Source organism: Macrotis lagotis, chromosome 6 (assembly GCF_037893015.1).
Source record: "Macrotis lagotis isolate mMagLag1 chromosome 6, bilby.v1.9.chrom.fasta, whole genome shotgun sequence".
In the NCBI taxonomy this organism is placed as follows: Eukaryota; Metazoa; Chordata; class Mammalia; order Peramelemorphia; family Peramelidae; genus Macrotis; species Macrotis lagotis.
This window is the reverse complement of record NC_133663.1, coordinates 172,013,417-172,024,159: the sequence shown is the minus strand read 5'-3', so window position 1 is coordinate 172,024,159 and position 10,743 is coordinate 172,013,417. Positions and strand designations below refer to the sequence as shown.

General features: G+C 36.2%; 1 pseudogene; it reads right to left on the bottom strand.

Annotated features, from left to right (window-relative positions):
* Window positions 1-466: 466 nt before the first annotated feature.
* Window positions 467-8,250, bottom strand: LOC141492285 (E3 ubiquitin-protein ligase RNF126 pseudogene; annotated as a pseudogene).
* Between the last annotated feature and the right edge of the window lie 2,493 nt (window positions 8,251-10,743).

Sequence of the window (10,743 nt, the reverse complement as noted above, 5' to 3'; positions counted from 1 at the left end):
GCATTGTCTATGAGGGGGTTACAAAGGTTAGGGGGACTGCTGGGGAGAAAGGGGAAAATAAAAAGTATCTCAAATCTACAACCATAGAGATGGTCTAGTCACATCCATCCTTCATTTCGAACAACCTGGTACCTGCTAGGATCCAGACTGATGAAACGCAGTTAATGTGACCTGGGGGCTTTGTAAGCCAGCGCAGTGGTAGCCATCAATTGGCAGGAGAGACAGAGCTTCCCTGGAACTGTCAGATGAGTTGGGGACTGGCAGGTGGTGGTGGGGAGGTCTAAAGGCCTTTGGTGCTTCCAAAGTTGTTGAAAAAAAGGAAAAAAAAGGTTCTGGGGTCTTGGGGGTCTCTCCTGCCCCCCCTCCCCCCACTCTGCTTCTTGGGTTCAGTGTGGGGTGGGGGAAGATTAGCTTGCTCCCTCTGACCAGGAGGCAGATGGGCAATGATCAGGGTAGGGTAGGGAGCAAAGGGGAAAGAGGGAAGAAGGTCGGGGATTGGTTGGACTGGCTGGTGGTGAGATTCACGAGTTGTTTGTTGAGTTTTCATTACTTGGCGAACTGGAGGTGGAGGAGGAAGAAGAGGAAGAAAAATTCATTCCTGTCAGTCCCGGGGGATTTGTGGCAGTGTTCTGTCCACTTAAGCTTTTCCGACACACTGGGCAGGTATCATGCTGTTGCAGCCAGGGGACTTTGCAGCCACCGTGGAATAAGTGATTGTAAGGTAACTGCCGGACATTCTCACCCAGCGTATCTTTGCATACAGGACATTCTAACCCTGAACCTACGTGTTCCTCTGTGACTTGCATGGTGGGAAGGGCTTGTATTTTCTCTTTGTCTGCTGGTGAGGGACCGGTGTTTTCAAACTGATTAAGGAGCTGTGTAATGATCGCATCCAGGCCATTAGCTCCCCACAGCATAGTCCATTGGATTTGAATGCAAAACACCCCAAGGGCCCAATCCCAAGTTTGGTATTGTTGCAGGTGCAATAATTCCATTGACCAATTGCTGAATAATCCCTTCTAATTTGGGGACGCCTTCATGCCTGCGTGTGGCACGCCGTGCAGTGAGGCGGCCCGTGGCTGCCGTGCACCATAGTGATGGCAGGACTGGTTGGCGGTGTCTCTCCCGCCTGTTCTCCGAGTCTCTGGTGTCCTCAGATTGCACCCCAGAGCCGAATGTGGGAAATTCAAAGCTGTCATCAAAAATCCCAAAGGCAAACTAGCCATAGCCCTGTGGCAAGGTGAATAAATGCTGATCCACATTCTCAAGTGGTTGTCTGTTCTGATCCCTGGGGGCTGTGGCAGAGTTGGAACTATTTTCAGTATTGCTGGTCTCTTCTGGAAGCTCTTCACTAAAACCAGACTCACACCTTGGCAGATATAATAATCCGGCAGGCACGGGGAGATCTCGGCCGAACAGCAGTGGCAGAAGTACTGTCAGGGCTGCGGCAAAGCCTCCACCTTTTCCCTTCCCCCCCACCCCTCCCCGCCAACCCCAGCACGCACCTCAAAGTAAATTTACAACCATTTTGTCAAATGATTTTCTGAAGAAAAGGTATATGTATTTAATAAAATCTTTTATTTGATTGGCAAGTGAGTTATCTAAATTCATATTGCATTGCAGAGACAAGCCTAAAATTGAAGTAGTCTTATTTATTCTTGTTACTGTTGGCCTTTTGTTCTTGACATCGGGGAGTTAATACCATAATACAAAAGTAAATTGAATTAAATGAGGAACAGTTTTGCAAAAAACACCAATCTCACTTTCTCTTCTGAACCATCTGGTTCCTGTGGTCAAATATCGATCAGGATGACCAAAACATGTCCCTGGACACATTGAAAGACCCAGACCTTTTTAATCTAAGATATTTAATAGGTCTCAACTTGAGGGAGGCAATGTCCTTTTGGTGATTAAAGCAAGTAACAAAGAAATCAAGCAAAAAATACCTCTTTTAAGTAGTCCAAAAAAAAAACCAAAAAAAAACAACAACCCAAACTTGGAGGGGAAGTTCTTCAGGTTTTCTAGCCAAAACAGAAATAACTGAATTCTATATTCACTCTGACCCAATTAAGGAAACCCTGTTGTTCTAAATGGTAATTCAAATTTTTTTAAGGGAATGCTTTGGACATTGAGAAGAGTTATTTCATTTGGCTGTACTATCTTGAATCTTCTTTCACAGACTTCTCTTCCATGACCCAGAAGGCTCAATATTAGGATGACCTCTTTACCTAATAAGAATTTTTCAGACTTGGTTTTCTACCTCATTATTACCCTTTACCATTCTGTTTTGAGGGTGGAATGACTTCTCCACCATCCCCTTTCTTACAAACCTTTTACCTTCACTTTTTGGTTTTCTTTTATGTCTTCCTCTATTAAAATGCAAAATCTTGGAGGATAGAGTGTCTTTTTTTTCATTTTTAGCCTTAACACTTAACTCAGTGCCTTTCACACAATAGACATATATTAAATGTTCATTGTCTATTAACCAAAGTTGAAAAATATATTAAAACACAGAAACTCTTTGCGTAGTGGGCAAGACACATTCTGCTTTTGCCTTTACGTTCTTGGCTATTTCAAATTTCTAGATTTAAAGAGATAGGTAGTAAGGGACTTGATTTCATAACTGTTAATTTATTACCTGCAAAATAAATCTGTATAAAATAAGGAGTAATGAATTCCTAAACTAGAATTTAGGAAAAAAAGATCCCTACAGTATGTGTTTTTAAAATCCAGCCTTCAATATCTCTGAAAGCTTCAATTAGAAGGGAATACTACTTTCTACTTATATTACTTGTGCAGGTCTTATTGTATCTGCTTCAGTTGCTCCTTTTCTTCTGAGTGCAATTAGAGTTACTGACTTTTTAATATGGAAAGTCAAAGATAGTTTGTGTCCTAGCTACCCTTGGGCTCACACATTTCTCTAATTTAATACTTTCTTATGTTTCAATTACTAAAATACTTATGTTGAGGAAGGTAAAAACTAACTTTAAGCAAATACTTTGTGAAGGAATTCAAAGTAGTTGAATTCTTTAATTTTATGCTTAAAATCATGCACTCCTTTTTAAGAAATGACAATGAGTTAAAATGCATTGTTGCAATTTCATATAAGGATGCTTTAATTATAAAAGTAATTATCATTGCAATTTGTCCCAGATTTTTAAGTTATTATGGAAAACTATTTCCCTTCAGTTGTTTCAGTGCTCATGATTTTTATGGAAAAACAGAGGTGTATTTATGTTTTCTGACTTTTGAACATATTATTCTCTTGGCAGAAAGAGTGCAAATTGAGCTATAGTTAGGAAGGAGCAAAAATAGTGTAGGAAGTCAAAATAATATTGATATTGTTTAATCCATGTGTTTACAAGTAGTTTGACTAGGGGAATTTTGTTCCTGGCCTTCAAAACAAATAAAATGAATAACCTATTTCTGCTCCTGTGTTTTACCAAGAAAGCAGTAGGATTTCTAAATGTGAATTAGGATATGTAACAATTCATTTCATATCACAGGCTATAGATATTCCTGTAATTTGGAGTCATTGAAATAAATATTTAATATATTTTTAATATTAATGGACCATTTGATATCCCCTCTGTCTTATTTTCCTGGGAGACACTTCAAACAAGTTTACCAAAAAAAAAATCATTTTTCTAAAACTAATAATGTGAATTTGAAGCTACCCTATTTCTTTCTTCCTGAGACTATTATTATAATGTTCAATCAAGACTTGATTTATGTACAGCAAGATATGATAGTGATTATGAATATACTTTTGGATGTATTCATCTACATGAATGGAAGATAAAATACATCTCTTTAGTCTATTGGTATTGCAATAAAACTGAATTTGAAGAAATAATAGTTGCACTTTGAAACTGGATTGCTTCTTGTGTCTCACTGATTGCTCATTAATTTTTAAAACAATAGGACTTTCCTCAAGTGTATGGGCATGTAAATATGACTTAAAAAAGCCCATGACTGTCCTTTTGAGGGTTGAATTTCAAGGGAAATAAGGTGAGAGAATTATCATACTATCTTCAGTGAATATATAGCAAGTAGGTTATAGTTCTTATATAGAAGGATAATATCTACATGAACAGGATTCAATTTTTAGTTCATGAAACCAATCATGAAGAACATACTTTCAAAATATTTGATTGAAAATTTTCATTAAGCAATAGTGAAAAATGCCCATATTGGAATATTTCTAATTGGTTTTTCAATTTTTTTAAACTGGTGTGTTATCCTTCTACAATTTTAATCTAGGTTATTTTTTAATTTTTTCGTATGTCCTACAAATTTTACTTGAACATTTGAACAAACATATAGCATTGCCCCCCCCAAATATGAACATTTACATATATTCACATATAGGGATAATCATATACATGTGTGTGCATGTGTTAATTATTATTATCATCTTTAAATGTCCATATATGGGGAGCTAGGAATGACATGTGCTATAAAAGGGTTACTATGATTCTATAATGGATAGTGTTGGCCTCTAAGTGAGGAAATCTTGCATTCAAATTCTGAACTTTATACTTAATAACCATGTGACCAAAAAAAATCATTAGCAGTTTTGATGGGGTTTTATTCTTCATCTATAAAATGAGGTAATTTGACTATATGACATCAAAAGGACTATCCAGGAAACTTATGATGATTTGAGTGGCACAAGGCAAAACATTTTGGAAGCAGAGTATTATTTCTGATTTCACCCTTTCTCCTATAAGGAGAATTCCCTCATTGAGGCAATTTTGATGAGTAACGTGCATCATCTTGATCCACTTTTAGACAATTCGAAATGCTTGGAAGGAATTGAAGCAATTCCTTCATGTTTCTTCTTACACTATAAGATATTAATTTTATTAACAAGTCTTTATTCTCAGTTGATGGTGATAAAATCTTAAGGGTGGAAAGACCATATCACACATATGCATCTTCTAAAAGTAGCATTAAGCCTGATTATTGTTATTTCTTACCTTCTGGTTGTTGTGTTGACTTTTTAAAAAAATATATCTTTAGTATTTGTTTTTCTCCAGTCACAAGTAAATTTTTTTAGCATTTTTTTAGCATTTGTTTCCAAAACTTTCAGTTACAAATTTCTCCCTTCCTCTATTTGATGTTGATTATACATGTAGAGTCATACAAAATATTCCCATACTAATCATGTTGTAAAGGAAGTAAAGACGCCCTTTCCCAACAAAAAGTTTTCAAGAAAAATAAATTTTAAAAAGACTAGTCTTTAATCTGTATTCAGATACCATCAGCTCTCTCCTTGGGGATGGTTAGGAACATTTTTCATTGTAAGTCCTTCAGAGTTATCTTGCAGTATTTTATTACTGTGTATAACTAAGTCGTTCAGAGCTGATCATCTTACATTATTGCTGTTAAATTATACACAATACATTTCATTTTGCATCAGGTCAAGTAATCTTTCCAGATTTTCCTAAGAGGAATGTGCTCATCATTTCTGATAGTAGAATAGCATTCCATCATAATCACATATGACAATTACTTCAACCATTTCCCCATTTGATGGACCAGCACTGAATTACTCAAATAAATTTTTTTTGCCATCAGAAAAGAATTGATATAGATATTTTTACATGTATAAGATTTTTTTCCATAAATATATTGGGTTATAGTAATAGTATTGCTAAGTCAAAGGGTATTTATGGTCTTATAACCATATTTTTAATTAAAGATTTTATTTATTTTCAGATTTATAATTTTTCCCCCAATCTTACTTCCCTCCCCCGCCCACCCCCCACAGAAAAAAAATTGTCAGTCTCTACATTGTTTCCATGCTGTACATTGATCCAAATTGAGTGTGACGATGATCCTTAAGGAAGAAACATAAAGTATAAGAGATAACACGGGTGTGGCTAGGTGGCATAGTGGATAAAGCACCAGCCTTGGAGTCAGGAGTACCTGGGTTCAAATTCGGTCTCAGACACTTAATAATGACCTAGCTGTGTGGCCTTGGGCAAGCCACTTAACCTCATTTGCCTTGCAAAAACATAAAAAAGAGATAACATGATCAGACAATAAATTATCAGTTTTTTTTTTTAATTAAAGGGAATGGTCCTTGAACTTTGTTCAAACTCTATGGTTCTTTATCTGGATACGCATGATATGCTCCATTGCAGACAGCCCAAAAATTGTCCCTGATTGTTTCACTGCTGAAATGATCATGTCCATCAAGGTTGATCATCACCCCCATGTTGCTGTTAGGATGTACAGTATTATAACCATATTTTCAAATAACTCCACAGAATGGTTGAATGAGTTCATAATTCTAACATCAATGCTTTAATATCTTATTTTTCCTCACTTTCCTTCCAACATTTCTCATTTTAATATTCTGTACTATTAGATCAGTCTAATTGCATGATGTTGTACCTTAGAATTGTTTTAAGTTGCCTTCAGCCGGTAATGAGTTAAAACATTTGTTAAAAATCTAGATAAAAGAGTATTTCATCTGATTATTGTTCATAAATTTTTATTATTTTTCAAATGGGAAATTACTCTTGAATTTATAAATTTGACTGTTTGCTAAATGTTTGAGAAATAAAGCCTTTATCAGAGAAACATACCTCAAATTTTTTCATACTTACTACTGTTATCTTCATCTTATTTTCCCATTTATTCTATTCTGCTTTTACCCTGCCCTATTCAAAGGCATTATATTTCTGACTTCTGACACCTCCACCAATCTTCCTTCTCTTCTCTTACCCTCACCATTCCCTTATGCTCTTCTGGTCCTACTTTTCTTTAGGATAGGATTATTTTCTATACTTCTATACTGAAGTTTATCCTATGTTATATATATATATATATATATATAGATAGATAGATAAGTTTATGGAATACCTCTCACTCACTCTCTTTCACATCTCTCTTTTTTCCTTCTACTGTATAAATTTTTCTAGCCTCTTTTGTGACATAATTTACCTCATTCTGTTTTTCCCTTTCCCATTCTCTTGGAATTACTCCATCACACATTAATTTTAGACTTTTTTAGTTATTACCTTTCACTGTCCATGCATTCCTGTGCTCCGTGTGTATATTTATTCCTTCCAACTACCTGAATAATGTGAAAGTTCTTATGAACTACCAGTATCCACTTCTCAAGCAGAATTTCAAATAGTTTAACCTTATTAAGTCCCTTAAGATTTCACTTTCCTAATTAACTTTTTATACTGCTCTTGAGTTTTTTAATTGAAGATCAAATTTTCTGTTTAGATTTGATTTTTTTTTTTGGTCAGGAAAGTTTGAAAGCCCCTTATTTAATTGAATGACTCTTTTTTCTCAGAAAGTTCATGCTCAGTTTTTGCTGGATAGTTGATCCTTGGTTGCAATACAAGCTCTTTTGTTTTCTAGAATATCATATTCAAATCTATTCTATACTTAAATATAGAAACATCTAAATATCATGCTGTCCTGTCTGTGAACCCAAGTACTCATATTGTTTCTTTTTTTGATATTTGCAATTTTTTTTCTCCATGATAAGTAATTAATATTTCTGAGAGGTTTTTAATGAGGCATGTCTTTCAGAAACTGATCAATGAATTATTCTTTGAATTTGAAGTTTTACTTCATGATTCCTGGAATATTAGCGTGGTTTTTCTTGAGATTTCTTAAAAGATGATATCTAGAGATTTCTGGCCAAGATGGTGGAGAGAAAATAGGCACTGTGCTAAGGTCTCCTGATCTCTCCTCATATGTAATATGAAACATACCTCTTAACAGAAATTCTTTTTTTTTAGTTTTTTTTTTTGCAAGGCAATGCGTTTAAGTGGCTTGCCCAAGGCCACACAGCTAGGTAATTATTAAGTGTCTGAGACCAGATTTGAACTCAGGTACTCCTGACTCCAGGGTCAGTACTCTATCCACTGTGCCACCTAGCCACCCCTTAACAAAAATTCAATCAATAAAATCCAGAAAAAGAAGCTAGGAGAAAAGCAACTAACTCAAAGTCTGTCTTCAGGTACTGTCTTCAGGTAAGATGGAGGCAGAGAGGAGAGAGCCTACTGTCACAGGGTGAGAGCCAGACTAACCTAAGATCAGCCATGGAGGTGATGACTGTGGGAGCTGTGATCTAAAAGTCAACTGGGGAGTGGAGACGTTGGCTGTGGGAATGATGGTCTGGGGCACTCCGGTAGGGTAGGAGGGTAAGTTCCAGTGCAGAGAGTTGGAGACATCAATCTGCTGGGCTCCTCTTGACTGGAGAACCTCAGACTCCATGCCTTCATTCCAGTGGAGTCTTCTTCCCCAAACAAACAGAGCAACAAATGTCCTACCACCACCCCAGGCTCAGGCATGTGCAGCATAACTCCCTTAGCTGAATAGGGAGAGTTATTACCTTGCTACAGGGCATAAAATTATCCATCAGCACAGTACCACCCACCCGCTCCAAGCCAAAAGGACATCAAATCAAGGTCATAGACACTCCAGAGAAAGCAATCAGCTGGCCTCTGGCCAGCCCACTTGGAGTTACTAGCCACCCACTTGGAGTTTTTAAACTCAGGGAGTAAAGTCTCCTGGGATCTCAACACCAGACTTCTGTGAAGCAGTCCCTCCCATAACACAAAACCTCAGGAAAATGAAGAAAGCCTAGCAGAAAGAAGGGTCACAGAAAATTATTTAGAAACTAAAGCCCCTAACTCAGAGAGAGATCTAGACCCTCAGAGGAGAATATAATTTGGTCTCCAGGGCAGAAAGACTTCCTTGAAGAAATCAGGAAGGAGTTTAAAAATCATTTGCAAATTTTGGGAGAGAAAATTAACACTTTGTAACAAGAAAACAAATACTTGGAAAATGTAATTTAACAAATGTCAAAAGAAAATAATTCTCTCAAAATCTCAGTTAGTAAATGGAAAACTCTTTCAAAAATAGAATTGACCAGTTGGAAAAGGAGTTGCAAAAGGTAAATGAAGAAAATTCTTCTCTAAAAAAATGGGGTCTATGGAAACTAATGACTTCAGGAGAAAACATGAATCAGTTAATAAAACTGAAAGATCAAAAAAATAGAAGAACATGTAAAATACCACATTGGCTAAAGAACTGATGTTGGGAAAATAATGAGGAGAGACAACCTAAGAATCATTAGGCTTCCTGAAAATATTGAAGAGAAAAAAAGGCTGGATTTAATTTTACAGGATTTAGTAATGAAAAATTGCCCTGACATCATGGACCCAGAGGGCAAATTAGTTATTGAAAGAATACATAGACCCCCCCCCTCTCCAGAAAGGCATCCCAAAATGAAACTGTAGAGGAATATTTTAGCCAAATTCCAGAATTATCAGATAAAAGAGAAAGTCCTGCAAGCAGCAAGAAAAAAAATTTTAGATTCCAAGTTGCCACAGTAAAGATTACACAGGACCTGACTGCATCAACATTAAGAGTTTGAAGGACCTGGAATACAATGTTCCAAAATGCAAGGGAGCTTGGAATGCAGCGAAAAATCCACTAATTAGGAAAATTAATCTTTCTCTTACAGGAGAAAAGATGGACAATTAATGAAACAGGAGACTTCCAACTTTTTCTGATGAAAAGACAAGAGCTTAATAGAAATTTTGGATTTCAAAAAAGAGACCCAAGAGACGCATGAAAAATTTAAAAAGGGAGGGTAAAGAAAAAAATATTGCTATGCATTAAGATGAAACTGGTTATATCCCTTCCTGGGAGAAAGACTCTAATAACTCTATTGGACAGATTATACTTAGGTAGAAGTGATGGACAGTCATGACTTTTCTGTGACTAAGAATGATTTAAAAACAAAATCTCCTAAAATGCAGGGGGACAGTGAAAGGATGGGAGGATGGAGGTGATTGAATGGGGCAAACCACATTACATTAAGAGGTACAAAACACTTACTGCAATACAGGGGAAGAAAGGAGGAGGTGAGAACTCTCTAAATCTTACTTTCATTAGATTGGCTTAAAGTTAACATATATACTTTCATTTAAGTTAAGGAACCTATCTTACCTTTCAAGCATGAAAAGGAGGAAAGGTGAAGGGGGGGAGGAAATGGGGAACTAACAGAAAGAAGGGAAAGAAGATGGGGCAAAGGGAAAGGGGAAAGAAAGGGAAGGGAGTTGGATATAGGACAGCAAAAACACAGAAGGAGGTGGTATTCAGAAAGAAAATATGGAGGAATATGGATAAAGTGGAAAAGGGAAAAATACATCAGAGGGAAGATAGCATGGAGGGCAGAAAAGAGTTAGTAATTATAATTATAACTTTGAATGTGAATGGGAGGATCTCTTCCTTAAAACATAAATGAATTAGCAGAGTAGATTAAAAACTAGAATCCTACAATATGCTGCTTACAAGAAACTTATTTGTAGAGATACATAAAAATAAAAGGTGAAAGGCTGGAGCAAAATATATTTTGCTTCAACTGAAGTAAAATAAGCAGGGGTAGCAATCTTTATTTCAGAAAAAGCAGCTGCAAAAATAGATAGCAAAAAATAGCTAAGAAAGGAAACTATATCCTGCCAAAAGCTACCATAGTCAATAAAACAAATCTAACACTAAATATGAAAGCACCAAATGGTATAGAATTCAAATTCTTAGAGGAGAAGTTGAAGGAGTTACAGGAAGTCATAGATAGCAAACTTTACTGGTGGTAGACTTCAGCCTCCAGTTCTCAGATTTAGATAATTCTAAACATAAAATAAATAAGAAGGAAATTAAGGAGGTAGATAGATTGTTAGAAAACCTAGGCATGATTGA